The sequence below is a fragment of the Canis lupus genome, chromosome 4 (genome assembly GCF_011100685.1).
Source record: "Canis lupus familiaris isolate Mischka breed German Shepherd chromosome 4, alternate assembly UU_Cfam_GSD_1.0, whole genome shotgun sequence".
NCBI lineage: Eukaryota > Metazoa > Chordata > Mammalia > Carnivora > Canidae > Canis > Canis lupus.
Genome location: NC_049225.1, coordinates 64141684 through 64162845, shown reverse-complemented (window position 1 = coordinate 64162845; position 21162 = coordinate 64141684). Strand labels below are relative to the sequence as shown.

General features: G+C 34.9%; 1 pseudogene; it reads right to left on the bottom strand.

The window, feature by feature from the left end:
- Positions 1-20222: 20222 nt before the first annotated feature.
- On the bottom strand, positions 20223-20338 carry LOC119871677 (annotated as a pseudogene).
- Positions 20339-21162: the final 824 nt, after the last annotated feature.

Genomic DNA, 21162 nt, shown 5'->3' with positions numbered 1-21162 from the left:
ACTCCCCGGTGGTTCTTTTTTTTGTTTGTTTGTTTTTGTTTTTGTTTTTGTTTTGTTTTGCTTTTTGATTTGTTTCCATCCCCCACCCCCTTTTTTTCTCCTTTCTTTTTCTTTCTCTTTTTCTTCTTCTTTTTTTTTTTTTTTTTCGTTTTTTTTTTTCCTTTTTCTTCCCTTTTTTTTCTCTTTCTCTTTTCTTTCCTTCTTTCTCTCCTCTCTTTTTCTCTTTTTCCCAATACAACTTGCTTTTGGCCACTCTGCACTGAGCAAAATGACTAGAAGGAAAACCTCACCTCAAAAGAAAGAATCAGAAACAGTCCTCTCTCCCACAGAGTTACAAAATCTGGATTACAATTCAATGTCAGAAAGCCAATTCAGAAGCACTATTATACACCTACTGGTGGCTCTAGAAAAAAGTATAAAGGACTCAAGAGACTTCATGACTGCAGAATTTAGAGCTAATCAGGCAGAAATTAAAAATCAATTGAATGAGATGCAATCCAAACTAGAAGTCCTAACGACGAGGGTTAACGAGGTGGAAGAACGAGTGAGTGACCTAGAAGACAAGTTGATAGCAAAGAGGGAAACTGAGGAAAAAAGAGACAAACAATTAAAAGACCATGAAGATAGATTAAGGGAAATAAACGACAGCCTGAGGAAGAAAAACCTACGTTTAATTGGGGTTCCCGAGGGCGCCGAAAGGGACAGAGGGCCAGAATATGTATTTGAACAAATTCTAGCTGAAAACTTTCCTAATCTGGGAAGGGAAACAGGCATTCAGATCCAGGAAATAGAGAGATCCCCCCCTAAAATCAATAAAAACCGTTCAACACCTCGACATTTAATTGTGAAGCTTGCAAATTCCAAAGATAAAGAGAAGATCCTTAAAGCAGCAAGGGACAAGAAATCCCTGACTTTTATGGGAAGGAGTATTAGGGTAACAGCAGACCTCTCCACAGAGACCTGGCAGGCCAGAAAGGGCTGGCAGGATATATTCAGGGTCCTAAATGAGAAGAACATGCAACCAAGAATACTTTATCCATCAAGACTCTCATTCAAAATGGAAGGAGAGATAAAGAGCTTCCAAGACAGGCAGCAACTAAAAGAATATGTGACCTCCAAACCAGCTCTGCAAGAAATTTTAAGGGGGCCTCTTAAAATTCCCCTTTAAGAAGAAGTTCAGTGGAACAGTCCACAAAAACAAAGACTGAATAGATATCATGATGACACTAAACTCATATCTCTCAATAGTAACTCTGAATGTGAACGGGCTTAATGACCCCATCAAAAGGCGCAGGGTTTCAGACTGGATAAAAAAGCAGGACCCATCTATTTGCTGTCTACAAGAGACTCATTTTAGACAGAAGGACACCTACAGCCTGAAAATAAAAGGTTGGAGAACCATTTACCATTCGAATGGTCCTCAAAAGAAAGCAGGGGTAGCCATCCTTATATCAGATAAACTAAAATTTACCCCAAAGACTGTAGTGAGAGATGAAGAGGGACACTATATCATACTTAAAGGATCTATTCAACAAGAGGACTTAACAATCCTCAATATATATGCTCCGAATGTGGGAGCTGCCAAATATATAAATCAATTATTAACCAAAGTGAAGAAATACTTAGATAATAATACACTTATACTTGGTGACTTCAATCTAGCTCTTTCTATACTCGATAGGTCTTCTAAGCAAAACATCTCCAAAGAAACGAGAGCTTTAAATGATACACTGGACCAGATGGATTTCACAGATATCTACAGAACTTTACATCCAAACTCAACTGAATACACATTCTTCTCAAGCGCACATGGAACTTTCTCCAGAATAGACCACATATTGGGTCACAAATCGGGTCTGAACCGATACCAAAAGATTGGGATTGTCCCCTGCATATTCTCGGACCATAATGCCTTGAAATTAGAACTAAATCACAACAAGAAGTTTGGAAGGACCTCAAACACATGGAGGTTAAGGACCATCCTGCTAAAAGATAAAAGGGTCAACCAGGAAATTAAGGAAGAATTAAAAAGATTCATGGAAACTAATGAGAATGAAGATACAACTGTTCAAAATCTTTGGGATGCAGCAAAAGCAGTCCTAAGGGGGAAATACATCGCAATACAAGCATCCATTCAAAAACTGGAAAGAACTCAAATACAAAAGCTAACCTTACACATAAAGGAGCTAGAGAAAAAACAGCAAATAGATCCTACACCCAAGAGAAGAAGGGAGCTAATAAAGATTCGAGCAGAACTCAACGAAATCGAGACCAGAAGAACTGTGGAACAGATCAACAGAACCAGGAGTTGGTTCTTTGAAAGAATTAATAAGATAGATAAACCATTAGCCAGCCTTATTAAAAAGAAGAGAGAGAAGACTCAAATTAATAAAATCATGAATGAGAAAGGAGAGATCACTACCAACACCAAGGAAATACAAACGATTTTAAAAACATATTATGAACAGCTATACGCCAATAAATTAGGCAATCTAGAAGAAATGGACGCATTCCTGGAAAGCCACAAACTACCAAAACTGGAACAGGAAGAAATAGAAAACCTGAACAGGCCAATAACCAGGGAGGAAATTGAAGCAGTCATCAAAAACCTCCCAAGACACAAGAGTCCAGGGCCAGATGGCTTCCCAGGAGAATTTTATCAAACGTTTAAAGAAGAAATCATACCTATTCTCCTAAAGCTGTTTGGAAAGATAGAAAGAGATGGAGTACTTCCAAATTCGTTCTATGAAGCCAGCATCACCTTAATTCCAAAGCCAGACAAAGACCCCGCCAAAAAGGAGAATTACAGACCAATATCCCTGATGAACATGGATGCAAAAATTCTCAACAAGATACTGGCCAATAGGATCCAACAGTACATTAAGAAAATTATTCACCATGACCAAGTAGGATTTATCCCTGGGACACAAGGCTGGTTCAACACCCGTAAAACAATCAATGTGATTCATCATATCAGCAAGAGAAAAACCAAGAACCATATGATCCTCTCATTGGATGCAGAGAAAGCATTTGACAAAATACAGCATCCATTCCTGATCAAAACTCTTCAGAGTGTAGGGATAGAGGGAACATTCCTCGACATCTTAAAAGCCATCTATGAAAAGCCCACAGCAAATATCATTCTCAATGGGGAAGCACTGGGAGCCTTTCCCCTAAGATCAGGAACAAGACAGGGATGTCCACTCTCACCACTGCTATTCAACATAGTACTGGAAGTCCTAGCCTCAGCAATCAGACAACAAAAAGACATTAAAGGCATTCAAATTGGCAAAGAAGAAGTCAAACTCTCCCTCTTCGCCGATGACATGATACTCTACATAGAAAACCCAAAAGTCTCCACCCCAAGATTGCTAGAACTCATACAGCAATTCGGTAGCGTGGCAGGATACAAAATCAATGCCCAGAAGTCAGTGGCATTTCTATACACTAACAATGAGACTGAAGAAAGAGAAATTAAGGAGTCAATCCCATTTACAATTGCACCCAAAAGCATAAGATACCTAGGAATAAACCTCACCAAAGATGTAAAGGATCTATACCCTAAAAACTATAGAACACTTCTGAAAGAAATTGAGGAAGACACAAAGAGATGGAAAAATATTCCATGCTCATGGATTGGCAGAATTAATATTGTGAAAATGTCAATGTTACCCAGGGCAATATACACGTTTAATGCAATCCCTATCAAAATACCATGGACTTTCTTCAGAGAGTTAGAACAAATTATTTTAAGATTTGTGTGGAATCAGAAAAGACCCCGAATAGCCAGGGGAATTTTAAAAAAGAAAACCATATCTGGGGGCATCACAGTGCCAGATTTCAGGTTGTACTACAAAGCTGTGGTCATCAAGACAGTGTGGTACTGGCACAAAAACAGACACATAGATCAGTGGAACAGAATAGAGAATCCAGAAGTGGACCCTGAACTTTATGGGCAACTAATATTCGATAAAGGAGGAAAGACTATCCATTGGAAGAAAGACAGTCTCTTCAATAAATGGTGCTGGGAAAATTGGACATCCACATGCAGAAGAATGAAACTAGACCACTCTCTTTCACCATACACAAAGATAAACTCAAAATGGATGAAAGATCTAAATGTGAGACAAGATTCCATCAAAATCCTAGAGAAGAACACAGGCAACACCCTTTTTGAACTCGGCCATAGTAACTTCTTGCAAGATACATCCACGAAGACAAAAGAAACAAAAGCAAAAATGAACTATTGGGACTTCATCAAGATAAGAAGCTTTTGCACAGCAAAGGATACAGTCAACAAAACTAAAAGACAACCTACAGAATGGGAGAAGATATTTGCAAATGACCTATCAGATAAAGGGCTAGTTTCCAAGATCTATAAAGAACTTATTAAACTCAACACCAAAGAAACAAACAATCCAATCATGAAATGGGCAAAAGACATGAACAGAAATCTCACAGAGGAAGACATAGACATGGCCAACATGCATATGAGAAAATGCTCTGCATCACTTGCCATCAGGGAAATACAAATCAAAACTACAATGAGATACCACCTCACACCAGTGAGAATGGGGAAAATTAACAAGGCAGGAAACAACAAATGTTGGAGAGGATGCGGAGAAAAGGGAACCCTCTTACACTGTTGGTGGGAATGTGAACTGGTGCAGCCACTCTGGAAAACTGTGTGGAGGTTCCTCAAACAGTTAAAAATAGACCTGCCCTACGACCCAGCAATTGCACTGTTGGGGATTTACCCCAAAGATACAAATGCAATGAAACGCCGGGACACCTGCACCCCGATGTTTCTAGCAGCAATGGCCACGATAGCCAAACTGTGGAAGGAGCCTCGGTGTCCAACGAAAGATGAATGGATAAAGAAGATGTGGTTTATGTATACAATGGAATATTACTCAGCTATTAGAAATGACAAATACCCACCATTTGCTTCAACGTGGATGGAACTGGAGGGTATTATGCTGAGTGAAGTAAGTCAGTCGGAGAAGGACAAACATTATATGTTCTCATTCATTTGGGGAATATAAATAATAGTGAAAGGGAAAATAAGGGAAGGGAGAAGAAATGTGTGGGAAATATCAGAAAGGGAGACAGAACGTAAAGACTGCTAACTCTGGGAAACGAACTAGGGGTGGTAGAAGGGGAGGAGGGCGGGGGGTGGGAGTGAATGGGTGACGGGCACTGGGTGTTATTCTGTATGTTAGTAAATTGAACACCAATAAAAAAAAAACAAAACAAAAAAAAAAAAAAAAACAAAAAAAAAAAAACTGGAAAAAGGTGATGCAAAAGTTGAAGCTCGACTAACTAATACTGACAGATTGTCACTTGCACTCTAAAGGACACTCTGTTAGAGCTGGAACTAAGAAATTCAGAATATGAAAGCAGAAATAGTGGTTTAAAGGTATGGATTGTAATAGTTGAAACAAAGAGTTCTTTGAATAACATTTTATGTCCCTATTTATGAGTGTACTCCAAAAAATTATAATATAGTATTAACAAATTATAATACACCACCATAAAGCAGTACCTGTTCTTACATGGTGTATAGCAGACACAGAAAATTTCAGAAAAGAACATAACTTTTACCACAATTCCCAAAATTCTGAGAAAGTCACCATTAGAAATTTAATGTCTCAACTTCTGTGAGTTTCATTTAGAGTTTTAAAATTCAAATTATTAAATTGGTAAAACATTAAATATTTGTTTCAATTTTTCAGTTTAATATTTACTTCTTTAAACATATACTTATGGCTTTATAATATCCTATCATACAGACACTTATAATTTGCTTTATCATTGACTTTAATGCTGCCCATTATGTTTTTTTTTTCAAGAGAAATACTGCTATAAACATTATTGTGCCAACTCTAACTTTCCTTCAGTTTTTTACCTTAGCTCAGATTTCTGAAATAAAATTACCAGACTGAGGAGTATAAACCATTTTTTTTTTAAGATTTTATTTATTGGGGCAGCCTGGGTGGCTCAGCGATTAAGCATCTGCCTTCAGCCCAGGGCATGATCCTGGAGTCCCTGGATCGAGTCCCACATCAGGCTCCCTGCAGAGAGCCTGCTTCTCCCTCTGCCTGTGTCTCTGCCTCTCTCTCTCTCTCTGTCTCTCATGAATAAATAAATAAAATATTTAAAAAAAGATTTTATGAAATCTAGTGGGTGGGTGAAATATAGTGATTCCTTTTATTACCTTCCCTTGATGACTAATGAAGATTATACTATTTTGCATTTTTTATTTTTGCTACTAGTTGCATATCTTTCTCTTGTATAAAATGAATGTGTTAATAATTTACTGATCTGGGCTCTTAGTAATTTTTTATGGATTTTTAAAAATTTATTAGAGAGAGTGTGTCAGGGGAGGGGCAAATGGAGAGAGAATCTTCAAACAGATATCCTGCTGAACGCGGATCCCAGGACCCTGAGATCATGACCTGAGCCAAAACCAAGAGTCATATGCTTAACTAACTGAGCTACCCAGGGGCCCAGGCTCTTAGTGATTTTTATTTTTATTTTTATTTTTTTTTTGTGATTTTTATTTTTTACATATTTTTAGTTATGTATTTTATTTGATTATTTATATAATTTAGCTACAACTTGGATTGTAACAGGTATTGTTTATATCTTTATTTTTATTTTGATAATTCATATAGAGGTGTTCATTTTTGAATTACCCAATATATTTACCATTCTTTTAAATAGACTATATCATATCTGCCAAAAACGGTTTGGTAAATACTCACTTCTGTTTTCTACTTGTGTTTTATAGCTTGAAATTTTAATTATTTTAAAATATTTTTACTGTTGCTAAAAATAAAACTTCTAAAACTTTTGATGACAAAATTAAAAAATTCTCAAAGTTCTTCGATATGAAAATAATGTTTATTTATTATCTTTGTTACAAGTTTGATGGCAATAAGTGCTAAGAACTCTAATTCAGGAAAACAATGGTGTTACTTAAAAACTATGTTATATCCAACTCAATGTAGTTTAAAATTAAAAAAAATAATAATTTATAGTTCACATAGCTAAAAAGTGTAAAGGGATGAACTTGGATCAATAGCTGGAACCAATATTTAAATGAAGTTAGTCTCTAGCTTTGGTGGGACCTCTGGGCTCTGACATTCTCTTGCTATATTCCTAAGCCACATAGTCACCCTAGACTGATGACTGTCTCTGAGAGGAAGTAGTACTCCTACTGGGAAACCTGAGTAGAAGTGCCTATCCCTTGCTTCAGAAGGCAGATCACTGGATTCTAGCCTGTTAGGGATGGGGCAATATCAATAAGGAAGGGATATAGAATCCACAAAATGAAGAATGCCTGGGTTTCACCCAATTGTATTTCTCCAAGAGTCTTTGAGTTAAATATTTCCTTTGCCTCAAATGGGTTACAAAAACCATCTATAAGTTCCACCACACTGACATGTCACAGGAAATAGAATTCAAATTCATGACTCAAGATTGAGCAGAAGTAAACTTCAAAATTTTGTAGTGTTTCTACTTATATGACACTGTTTGCCAATAAATTGATAATGTTTTACTATATCAGAAATACTTTATTCTGCATAGAAAGTTCAAGAGAAGAAGCTTTTCCAAAATAACTTGTAGTTTATTAGTAATGTCTATAATGTTAATTATAAGGTCTTGAAATGTGTCTCTCCTGTATAGTCAAAAATATCCTCCAAGTAAGCCAATCTAAATAATTTCTCCCTATTGAAGAATGACTTCTTTGTTCTGAAAAAAGTCTCACATTTAATTAAAGTAATTTTATGCTTATTTTTGTGAAGAAAATAATCTGCTGTTGATATAAAATAATTGTAAAAATTGAAATTCTTATTTGGTTAACCTAGCATATATACAACCAAAGAAAATGAATGATGAGCTGGCCAAACAGAGGAATAGCCATTGCTGATTAGAATTGGAATTGCAATCAATTACTCCATAACCTTTCTACTTTGAAATATGAAAGAATGTTGGAAATGCTAGAAGTAGATGGTGCCATTTGGCAGAGGTATTTCTTTGGTATTATTGCTGATTATTAAAATATCCATAATTCTTCCCACTTCCAGAAAGAAACAAAATCTATTTTTGCATTCCCTGAATCAGGATTAGCCATGAGATTTGTTTTGGCCAAAAGAGATTAGCTAAGCAATCAGAGGTTTGAAAAGCATTTGTCCATTAGGACCTTTGCTTTTGCTCTTCAAATCCTGTTACAGCTATGTGCATGAGTCCTGGCTAGCCTGCTGGATCATGAGAGATCCGTGGCTCAGTTACCCCATCACCCCAGCCAGCAGCTGGACTGCTTCCAGATATGTATAAGTAAGTAAGGCCATTTTGGACTATCCAAGTACTAACTGAGCTGCCACTAGGCAATAGACACATGAAAAAGCCCAGCTGAGATGAGCTTAGTTCAGCCCAGATCAGTACAACCACCTAGTTGTCTTATACATCCACAAGCAACAAATGTTAGAAAATTCAAGTCACAAAATTATGGATGATTTTTTATATACTGTTAGATAACTGATAGAACTCACCTTGTTTTAAGTAGCAAACCAGAGAAATTGTTTCAAGGGAACCTGGAATGGTTTTTCAATCATGAAACTCTGCTTTTGCTAAATTACTGAATAAGCCACCTTGCAACAAAACTCTAGGACAAGAGCCTTATAATGGAATAAATCCCATTTCAGTCTCTATTAGTAAAGTCTTCTCTTCCACATAAATAATCCACATTTTGTCATGGACACAGCTAAATCATTCTTTCTTCAGAATTTCCAAATGTTATTTGCCTTATAAGCATCACTGAGATTTTGGTTCATTTGTGTGTAGTAATGCAATTTAAGGACAATCTTATCTTTTCTTTGACATTTTCCAACTTAAGTTTGGTGACTCACTCATATGTGAAATATAAGAAATAGTGCAGAGGACCATAGGGAAAGATGAGAAACAATGGGAAAAAAAAATGAGAGAGGGTGACAAACCATGAGAGACTCTTAATTCTGGGAAACAAACTGAAGGTTACTGGAGCAGAGGTGGGTAAGGAGATGGGGTAACTGGGTGATGGACAGAGGGAGGGCATATGATGTGATGAGCATACACAACTAATGAATTAAAAAACTATACCTGAAACTATACTGTATGTTGGCTAATTGAATTTCAATATAAATAAATAAATAAATAAATAAATAAATAAATAAATAAATTCAATTAAAACTTAAAAATTAAATAAATAAATACTAGAAGTTGATAATTATTGGTAAGGTATGCTTTCTTTGAATCTTACAAGAAAAGCATTCTAAATATCAAAACAAAGACAGTGGTTGCATGTTTCCTGGCTATATACAATGAGTCTAATGCCATCTTATATTTCTCTGAAAAGAAACAGTAAAACTTTATTTGTATAATGTGACATGAATTGTTTTTAAAAGGTAATTTTTTAAGCAAACAAGTAATGTATTAAGAAAAAAAGAATTCGGTCTTTGGTTTTTATTTTGAACAGCCAGTTTGTAGATGTCATGACATTCAGTCATGGGTCACAGCTAATAAACCTATACTCAAGGCTTACTATTAAATAAAATATTGAAAGTAAATAAATTTGAAATACTTTCCATCAAAAAAAATAGGAATAATTGGATTTAATATTAATGGTCCTTTAGAAATCTTATAAGATGATAACATAGTATCTCACATACTTTTTTTTTTGGATTACCATATTTCCAGGTAGCAAACCATCCTTAAAAATCTAGAATTGGGGCAGCCCTAGTGGCTCAGCAGTTTAACACCACCTTCAGCCTGGGCCGTGATCCTGGAGACCCAGGATAGAGTCCCATGTCAGACTCCCTGCATGGAGCCTGCTTCTCCCTCTGCCTATGTCTCTGCCTCTCTCTCTGTGTCTCTCATGAATAAATAAATAAAATCTTAAAAAAAAAAATCTAGAATTGGTTTTCTGAATCTTGGCAAATAATTTTTTCAAGCATTCAGATACCCTTAGAAGTATTTTAATTATTATTTTTCTATATCATAATTTAGAGAACACATATATATATACATATATACATTAGCATATGTACATACATATATAGATATAGACTAGATATGTGTATAGCTATCTTAGAGCTTTTGTATGCTTAAGGCAATATATGCTCAGTTAAATGAATCAGAGTTAGTTTTATTTCCTACTGGCTGGAAAAATTTTAAGCATTGCAATTACCTATTTTTTTAACTTCACAAGTGACCCCATTTAGAAATAATTGCAGATGCATTTTTCCAGCTTTTCTACTTCTATGGCAACAATGGAATACATTTATTTTTATACAATTATTGAAGTTTTAAAACTTATCAGCATGTAACTTTCAAAATTGTGGAGAATTTTCTAATAATGATCAATGTGTTATAAATATTACATTTTCTCTCATATCTAATTTATTTTAAAATTTAAGTTAATTACAGGTTTCTCTATCTCTATAAATTTGTGTAAATTTGTATCTGCAGAACTTTTATCTGTTACATGCCTATCATACTACATATTTATTGGTTTAGGTTTATATTCATTTATTACACTAAGTTCTCCCTATATCTGCTCCACTTTTTTTAGACATGTCTTTTTTCTTTATAATTCCCTTGTTCTTTTTCTAACAGCTTAAGTTCAGTATTTTAGTTTATTATTTTCTCTTTTCCCACCAGTGAAAACATCGTTACATGTGACTCTATCACTTCTGAAAGGACAGAGCACTAGAAAGAATTAACCCATTTGCTCTCTTACATTTTTCCTCTTTTTGTCAGAAATATTATAAGCCTTGGGCATCTGGGGTGGCTCAGCGCTTTAGCGCCGCCGTCAGCCCAGGGTGTGATCCTGGAGACCCGGCATCGAGTCCCACGTGGGGCTCAATGCGTGGAGCCTGCTTCTTCCTCTGTCTGTGTCTCTGCCTCTCCCTCTCTGTGTCTCTCGTGAATAAATAAATGAAATCTTAAAAAAAAGAAATATTATAAGCTTTTAATTTTAAATAGCAATATTTATTTTAGATTTTCAAATTCCTAAAAATCTTTTCCTGACTTGCTTATACTCTTCAGTACTTGAGTCATTCCTTTATTTTAGGATATATTCTACATTGTTTCCTATTCTAAACAATACAAACACAAGAGCTAGAAACAATAGGAACACTCTCATGCAGTATCATCCTGGCTTTTACACTGGGTAATTTAATAAGGACAGTCTTATAAGGCAGATAGTAGAACCTTGAAGAATGGGAAAAAGGGTAGGTAAATTTTGGAGGGGTGAGGAAAACAATATATGTAACTATTTGTTACACACATTAATGCCCATGAAATATACAGAGGAAAGAGGCATCTGTACATAATAAGCAAAAAAAGTAGAAAAACAATATGTGGGGATCCCTGGGTGGCGCAGCAGTTTGGCGCCTGCCTTTGGCCCAGGGCGCGATCCTGGAGACCTGGGATCGAATCCCACATCAGGCTCCCGGTGCATGGAGCCTGCTTCTCCCTCTGCCTGTGTCTCTGCCTCTCTCTCTCTCTCTCTCTCTCTCTCTCTCTGTGTGACTATCATAAATAATAAATAAAAAAAATTAAAAAAAAAAAAGAAAAACAATATGTGTACTCATGAATAAGTTCACTCATTTTACAATTCTGCATATTTTGCAAGTCAATAAACCTCTGTACTAGGTAATTTTGTACGGGAGTTGTAGTATGACCATGATCTTCTGAAATCCAACTGACTATCCTACTGAAGTCTGAGGCTATAAAAGGATAGATGAAATATTAATATATATTTATTATACATTTATTTTATGCATATACACACTCACTTATTTTCATATCAAAAGCACACATTAAAGTGGTCAACAAAGTTTTACAACTTTCAAGAATCAGACTACTGAAAGTGACTTATCTGGCTATCCAAAGTGTAAAGGAAAACCTTCCCAACTGTTGAATGTACAAATTATTCTTCATTTCTGCCTGCTGTCATTGGATCATCAATAAAAGTGTATGGGAACACGAGGTTTAGTTACTTTTATTAATCAATCATAAAGCATTTCCAGTGCTTCTGAAACTTGACAAAGCTCTTATAAGGTACAAAGGTAATTAGCCTTCATGCTTTTTAAAGCATATTATATTGTGTATCTTTTTAAAAAGGTTTATTTATGAAAGAGAGAGAGAGCTGAACAGGAGGAGGGGCTGAGGGAGGGGGAGACAAGCAGATTCCTTGCTGAGAGGGGAGCCAGACACTGGGTTTGATCCCAGGACCCAGAAACCATGACCTAAGTCTAAATCAAGAGTCAGATGCTCAACCAACTGAGCCACCCAGATGCCCCTATATTGTGTATCTTAAACTCCTATAAGCAGTCTGTCCCTGTAATTAATAATGTAACAATGTATAGTTGTGGCAAAACAGCACAAGTTAAAAGTGAAAATGTTGTATTTCAATAGTGAAATGGTGTTTCATTTCAAATTCATAAAGGCTAATGAAAGTGGCGGGTTTTAGTTTATAATAATGCTGTCACTAGATCAATATGATAATTTTAATTTTAAGGACACTTTAAGGACTTTAATGAATTAATTTGCAAATCAATTCGAGAAGTATAGGAGTCTTATCTCTATTTCAAAGGAGGTGATAAATACAATTATTTCAGAACCAGATTTAACTGTGGGCTTTTCTCAAAATTCAGTACATTCATTTATTTCCCTATAAAACTACTTAGGGACTTTTTTTCACCATCCCTAGAAAAGAGTTATTCCAAGAATTATGGGATTAAGAGGGATTAATAATCTGCACATGAAGCATTGATAAGCCAGTGAGATGATTGTCCATCCATCTGTCCACTTGTCATAAGAAGATTAAAATTTGAGTTTAAAATTAGCAGCCTCTAGGGGTGCCTGGGTGGTTCAGGAGGTTGAGCAACCAGCTCTTGGTTTGGGCTCATGTCATGATCTCAGGGGCATGGAATGGAGCTCCATTTCAGGCCTTAGGCTCAGCATGGAGTCTGCTTGTCCTTCTCCTTCTGCTTGTCCCGTCCCTCTTCTCTCCCCTCTTCTCGTGCTCTCTCTCTCCCTCTCAAATAAATAAATAAAATCTTAAAACAGAAAATAAAATAAATTAGCAGACTACAGGTTGAAAAGTAAATATCAAGGCATTTTTGAGCAAATATTAAGGCGATCTCTCCAGCATTTGCCTGATTTGTGGGTAAATTGCCAATAATTCCTGATGAATGATTTCATTCTGATAATAGCATATTTTTATCTTCAACTATCAAAGGTCCTATTCACAGAGTTGTGTATGTTTCCTCCCCTTCCTTAAATGTAAATTTGATGAGATCTGACACCAGATGTTTAGTCACCTGCTGTGTTCTCAGTATCTTGCCCATTGCCTGGCACTTAGTAGGTATTCAGTAAATAGTGAATGCATGTGCAAATGCATGAAGACATTTCTTAACTTTCATGAGCACACCTTATTTGTTTTAATTTTTGTTTCTGAAAGGCCTTTTTTGAAAAGAGTATCAATAATACAAAAACTAAAGTGCCATTCTGAGAATTACTTTGTTGAAAACTGGAGTAAGAAGGTCGAATAGAGGAAATCCACACTTCTTTTAATAATGTTTACCAACTTAATATTAAGTGCTAAGCATGTTTTGATGATTTTATTTATTAAGACAATTAGAAAATATCTCAATTCCTTTAATAGCTGCTGCCTTAGTCTAGACTAAATTAAATAGTATTCTTGTATTAATATTTAGAAAGGAGAAAATTTATCCCTTAATTGCATTCCAGTAACTTCCAGATCATGAAGATAGGCACATGCATTATGTGTATGTGTGTGTATAAATGAAACTGCTGAGTGACTTTAATAAAAATTATTTCCAATTGCATAAGTAAAGTTAATATTACACCATTTTCCAGAAATGACACTGACTTAGCTGTGTATCCTCCTGAAAGCAACATGATCTACTTAAACATTAAAGAGAAAAAAACCAATCGAGAAAAAAATGGGCTTGATAGCTGTGTGGAAGAAAAATCATCACATTTAATATGCAGGTATATTTATTTCATCAGTACAAATGTCCCATTTACAGGAAGGATTTGTATATTTTTCAAAGTTTTGCTCAGCCTAATTCCTATAAATCAGAGGGAAATTAACATTAGGACATGATAAAGCAGCCAAAACAAAATTGAAATTACTAAAGCCTATCCTTCGTGTTTCACCACCATAGTTCCATTTTATGAATCTTATCTTGACCAGGGAAATGAGAAGCTTTGAAAGGATTTTTTAGATTTAGTTTTACCCCTAAAATATTTTTTAAAAGAGATTACTTGAAGCTCAGAGTTCATGTGACATGTCAAAGTCATACAGTTAATTAGGATCTTCTGATTTTGTTCAACATTTTGAGTTTACTAAATTATATCATGAAATACACTCCAAAGTCCAAATATTATTTTAAAATAAATAAAAATAAGGCTAAATGCATAATAAAGCATATAAAATGGGTTTAGTGATGAATGGAAAGGCTAAATCAATAAATAATTGGAAATATTTTTTCTTCCAACATGCCAAATCTGAAATAAAATGATCTCTACCACAATTAGTTAATATGTTTTCAGTAGTCTCATTTAAAAGAATTGTTCATTCTATATTAGGGAAGAGAGGAAGACTTGGATCTAGAATAGGTCCAACAGAGATCTGGAAAAAGTCCATTTGCCAAAAAATCCTCCTTTAAATACTCTAATCATATGGATAACCTCCTTGATTTAATTATGGGAACTCTAAAAAGTATAAGCCAATCCACAATCTCTATATGAATGAATGAAATTCTTATTTATTTAGCCTAGAACCTAACTTCCCTTGGGGAGGGACAGTGTGGAAAGGGAATTAGAAACGTGGAAGGAAAGGATCACTCAGGCAAAGAGTTACACTTCCAGTGGGAGCAGAACCAAATGGTATATCCCAATTGATACTTCAGAGTGACATGCAAAGTCAAGTTTCAGGATTTTGGAGAGATTGTTTATAGCCATATTTATTTCAGAAACTACATGAACAGGTAACTGAGATGGTTTTGCTCGGGCTCCAGAGTAAAGCACTCTAAGTCCACCAGCTGGAGCAATATGGTGGAAGTCTTCTCAGAGAAGTAATATATTTTTCATGAAGCAATCTCACAAGGTTTGATTAAAAATTCTGATTAATTTGAAACCAAGAGCCAACTACTTCTGCTGCTTTGAATTTCTGATTTTACTGAATTAGGGTTTGTGTTATCTAGTATACACCTTTTAAAGGTGTTACCTAGAGAAATTTATCATGATTTTCTATCACTGGCACCCAGAAATTATCCTCTTAAGATAGTAGAATATTTAATTTAAAAATCCACCATGTAATGTAGCTTTACAAGTGCTCCCTAATAGTGTAGATATGGGGATCCCTGGGTGGCGCAGCGGTTTAGCGCCTGCCTTTGGCCCAGGGCGCGATCCTGGAGACCCGGGATCGAATCCCACGTCAGGCTCCCGGTGCAGGAAGCCTGCTTCTCCCTCTGCCTGTGTCTCTGCCTCTCTCTCTTTCTCTCTGTATGACTATCATAAATAAATAAAAAATTAAAAAAAAAAGATATGAATCTAGACTTTATTTAAGATTAAAGCCGTCCTGGGACACTCAGCAGTTAGGCATATGCCTTTGGCTCAGGGCATGATCCCGGAGTGCTGGGATCCAGTCCTGTATCGGGTTTCCTGCATAGAGCCTACTTCTCCCTCTGCCTATGTGTCTGCCTCTTTCTCTATGTGTCTTTCATGAATGAATAAAGGAAAATCTTTTTTTTTTTAAGATTAAAGCTGTCTATTGAGAGTAATAGTCCAAAAAGAATAAGCCTCAGATGAGTTGATGTAGTCATCAAGTGACTACCATAGAATATACTATACTATAGGTTTTGTGGGAAGTTTTATAAAACATCTAAGATACAATCTCTAAAGGCACTCACCATCTCATTTAGACAAAAGGACATTCAATCCCAATAACATGTATACTCATTAGGTTCTAAAATATCTTAACACATGGTCTCCAGCTAAATCATTGGCTAGTGAAGCATGTGGAACTTTAGTCAGAAACAGGTTAATATTGTTTGAGTTTTATTCTCTAAGCTACACTATACATTTATCAGGGACAACCATATGATAGGATGTTCCAAACCTCACTATTCACAAAACAACTGTGATCCTTGCTGGGTGGTTTGCAGTGCTTCATGCAGCTTTGCTTTGCCTGGTTAAAGAAGTTTTGCCTAGCTGTCTGACTGCATTCCTCCCTCCCTCCCTTCCCTCCTCCCTCCCTTCCTTCCTTCCTTCCTTCCTTCCTTCCTTCCTTCCTTCCTTCCTTCCTTCCTTCCTTCCTTCCTTCCTCCCTCCCTCCCTCCCTCCCTCCCTCTCTCTCTCTCTCTCTCTCTCTTTCTTTCTTTCTTTCTTTCTTTCTTTCTTTCTTTCTTTCTTTCTTTCTTTCTTTCTTTCTTCTTCTTTCTTTCTCTTTCTTTCTGTTAAAAAAATGTGTAGGTAGATTCCAGGGGTAAAGCTAAAAAGGGAAAGGTCAGAGTGGGAATGGAATTTAGGAGACAGGGTCATTTAAAACAGTCCAAGAGAATCTTGATCTTCAGAAAGATGGGGGAGGGAGAATAAGAGGCAAGATTTTGAAATAACATCCTAAAAGTGGATCTAAAGACAGCATGATTATTATTATCTATTATTCCAAAATTGATTTTTACAAAACAAAGTATTTTATCTAGAGAAGATATGCTGCTTATCAATTGAGAAATGTGAGTGTATAATGAGCTTGATCCAGTCAATGTTTGAGACAAATTAAGAAAGGTAATATTTCCTGAAGGAGTTTTTGTTTCTTTTGTTTAACTCTTTTTTATAATAAGTCTATCCTTGTTACTGGAAATTCTCATTCTCTCTTTTCCTTTCTCTCTTTCCTTCCTTCCTTCCTTTCTTCTGCCCGCCCACCTTCCCTCATTCCCTCCCTCCCTGTCTTCTCTTCTTTCCTTCTTTCTTCCTTGCTGGGAGATCATATTTCTGCACTCTGAAACTGGTAAATAGTTCCTGAAGTACTAGTTAAAATATGCTTGATCCTACTCTGAGACAGCCCTGAAGACTTAAATGAATGGTGTTTGGTGATCTCAGCTCAGTCCCCAGTAAATGTCCACATCACAAAACCACATCACTTAATTTTAGGTGATTGATTATATCTGCTTAGCTTAAACTCAGGCTTGAGTCAGCCAGAGGACTTTATTACTCTCCATTCTGTGAGGGTGGTCCAGCCAGGTCAAAGTCGAGGTCAATAATAGGGCAAGAAGGTACTGGCTTTGCCAGTAAGCAGACCTACTCTCAGCCAGAACAAAGAACTTCACTCCTCAGAGATGCTGTTTATGCAAACAGACATAGTCTCCACTAATACTAAAAGGCTACACTGAGCTCAAGGAGCATATTAACCAAATAAAAATCTTTTCATCATCCAGAGTATGTTTATAATTTAATCTAGGAAACAAAATATAAAAATGAATAATTTATTTGATACTTTAAAAGCAGTAGGATTATAGGAATCAATTCACTAACTAAAATATGTATTTAAATATGAAAATTGAAGATACAATTTTAAAAGTAACTTCTAATAGAAAAACATTTAATTATAAATAGTACACTCAAATTTAAATTTGTACACTAACTTGTATACCGTGAAACATTATAAATAAATAGTTTGTTCCTAAAAGGAATTTTGTATTTATATTTAAAATGCAAAACCAAAATATCTATGCATTTTTATTTAAAAGTCACATTTTAAAGTAGAACTAAATATTACTCAAGTTAGGGGATTTCAGACTGTACAGCTGCAGCAAAATAAGATAACCCATTAGCACTAAATGTATACAATTATCTTATATGATTGTAATGGGAAATTATGACAAGAGAAATATTGATTTTAATGGTAACATTAAAAACCAGACACTAAAATATTTCATACAAAAAAACTATCCAAAAAAGTTAATTTAGCCCTTAAGTACTATTAATTTGCAACTTTCACATGAATTAGCCCACTAAATTATGAAGAGAAAGTGCTTTAGTATATTTTTGAACTAGAAGCCATATTTTATATAAAGCAAATTAAATTGAATCAGATAAAAATGAGAATAATAATAAGTCAATAGAGAAATATATATTATAAAGCTTTAGTGGGTAATGAAATAGACCTTTGTATAAACACCACCAATGTTTCTTATTGAATGTGAACTTGGAGAAGTGATTTAATCTCTGAACAAACATTCCTCATAAGGTGGTAAATTGGGACAGAGAGTTTATGGGGAATAATTACCTCCGTACAATTTTGTTGTAAAGAATCAAATTATTTAATATAGATAAAATATATGATATATATTTTATAAATATTTGTAGGTTTTTCCATGCAGAGAACTCATAGAGATGGCTTTAAAGAAAAATAGCTATATAAAGACTGTAAATCAAAACTCAGTGACTGTTTTCTAAGTTTTATAATCCCATTTGTTCTGCAGTGGTCTATTTTGTAGGTAACCTCTACATAAACATAATCTTAAATTCATGTTATTTGTAAATTAGAAAATTAGTTGTAATAAATTGGGCAGCAAGCAATAGAAATTCCCTCTTGTTGTCATGATATGAGGTAATGTGGCCATGTCCACATGGACAGAATGGCTCTCCCTTTAGTTTGTCTTGACGTCTTACCAATTAATGCAGGGGCACCTGGGTGGCTCAATCTGTTAAGGGTGCACATTTGTACTCTCTCTCTCTAATAAATAAAATTCTTAAAAAAAAAATCAGTGCAGACTACTGTAAATGCAGTTCAGCAGCTGCAGTCAAAACATACCATGTGGCAACCAAAATAGATCAGCCATGTCCTGATTCTTTTACAAGACCTACAAGGATGCACATTTTTAAAAACTTCTATTTGTTTAAAATGTTACTTCTTATAAGAGATTTTCCAAGCTACATTTGATATATAACTTTATTAGATAAACAAAAACTTCTTTCACTTTTTGTCTAGTTTTGCATTTTTAAAAACTGAAATAATGCACAAGATAAATTACAGAGGTACAGAAAATAAGAAATGAGAGTCCTATAACCAATGATCCCATTTTCCTGGGATGAATATTATATATATTTACTATTTATCCTTTCAGAGATTTAGATACACATAAAAATATATGTCCTTACACATTATTTTTAAAGAATTATTTATTTATTCATGAGAGACACAGAGAGAAAGAGAGAGGCAGAGACACAGGCAGAAGGAGAAACAAGCTCCCTGCAGGGAGCCCAATGTGGGACTCAATCCTGGGACTCCAGGATCACACCCTGGGCTGAAGGTGGCGCTAAACCACTAAGCCACCCAGGGATTCCCTCCTTGCACATTTTAAACAAAATTAGTAGCTTATATGTATGGATAGGTATGTATATTCATATAGAGGTATGTAGGTATATATAACAGAACTTTACCATGTTCTGGTTAGTTTAGGCTAAGATAAAGTTTCTGCCTTGTAAATTTTGGTTAAGTTACTCAACCTGTGCCTCAGTTTACACAATATTAAAGTGGAATGATAATGATAACTATCCTAGGATAGTTGGAAACTTTCTAACATACTATATGTGCTCAATAGTGTTAGATATTATTACTATTTCATATCAGTATATATAATTTCTATCATTTTTAAGCTGCACAGTATTGAATAGTTATCCCATGTTTATTTACCAATTTCCTATTGACAGACTTTTATATTTAATTTTTTATTGTTATAAATAAAGTCTACTAACGTACTACAGGATAAATTTTGTGTACTGTAGTGACGGTGCTGTAAAATGATTTCCTAGAAGTAGAATTGCTAGATTAAGCAATTAACAATTTTCGTAGATATTCTCAAATCACCCTTTCAAAAGATACTGCAGAATACCAGGAACTATTTAAAATATTTATTTCATCACACTATTTACAACACTAGCTACTATCAATAATTTTAATCTTCACAAGTTTGATTACATTGAATGAAATAACTACTTCAATATCTATTTTATTATTAATTATATCAGATATCTATTCATGAACTTAATAGGTATTTGCCTTAATTTTCCTGTAATCCATTCAAATTCTTTGCACTCACATCCCAAGCTTTTCATCTTTGTATTTTTTTAACTTTCTAAAAAATATGGAATGCTTAATGAATTTGACAAATTTGTATGTCATCCTCACACCGGGGCCATACTAAACATCTCTGTATTGTACCAATTTTAGTATATGTGCTGCTGAAGGAAGCACTTCATCTTTGTATTCTTATTCATCTGTTAAAGCTCTTTACATGTTAACAGTATTAACCATTCTTTGTATCAGAAAATATGAGCAATCTTGGCAATAATCACAATCAATTGCTTTCTCTTAACAATTTTTAGTCAATACAGATAAATCAGAGGCCCTTAATTTTAAAATGGTCCATATATACATATTTGCACATAATTAAAATCATGGTTGCTCATCCAAAATTGTTTTTCTAGAAATAATTCACCATCTACTTGGTCTCTTTTATAAAATCCAAACTGTTGTGATCACTTTTGTAAAGATAAAAATTCTCCTGTACATCATGGAAGATCTAAGGATCCCCAATATTCTATGTTGTTGGCATTCTTATTTACATAAATTTCTTTATTTGGTTCCACAAAAGGGATATTATTTTATATTTTAAGCACTTGATTTCTGTCTGCTTTAAAAGAAAATTTTCATACTGTAGTCAGAGTAATCTTTTATATTTTTAAAATTTTTTATTTACAATTTAGTGAACATATAGTGTAGTTTGAGCTTCAGAGGTAGAATTTAGTGATTCATCAATTGCATATAACACCCAGCACTCATTCCATCAAGTGCTCTCCTTCATGCCCATCACCCAGTTACCCCATCCCCCTTTTCTCCCCTGTAGCAACCCTCAGTTTGTTTCTTATAGTTGACAGAGTGATCTTTTAAAACCACAATATGATCATATTTAATTATTTTAATAGCTGTCATTGGCAAATGTTTAAGATGGCTTTAAGCAGGACTACTGTAAAAAGTGTTGTATAAGGAGGGGCAGCATTGCACATCTTCATTACCAG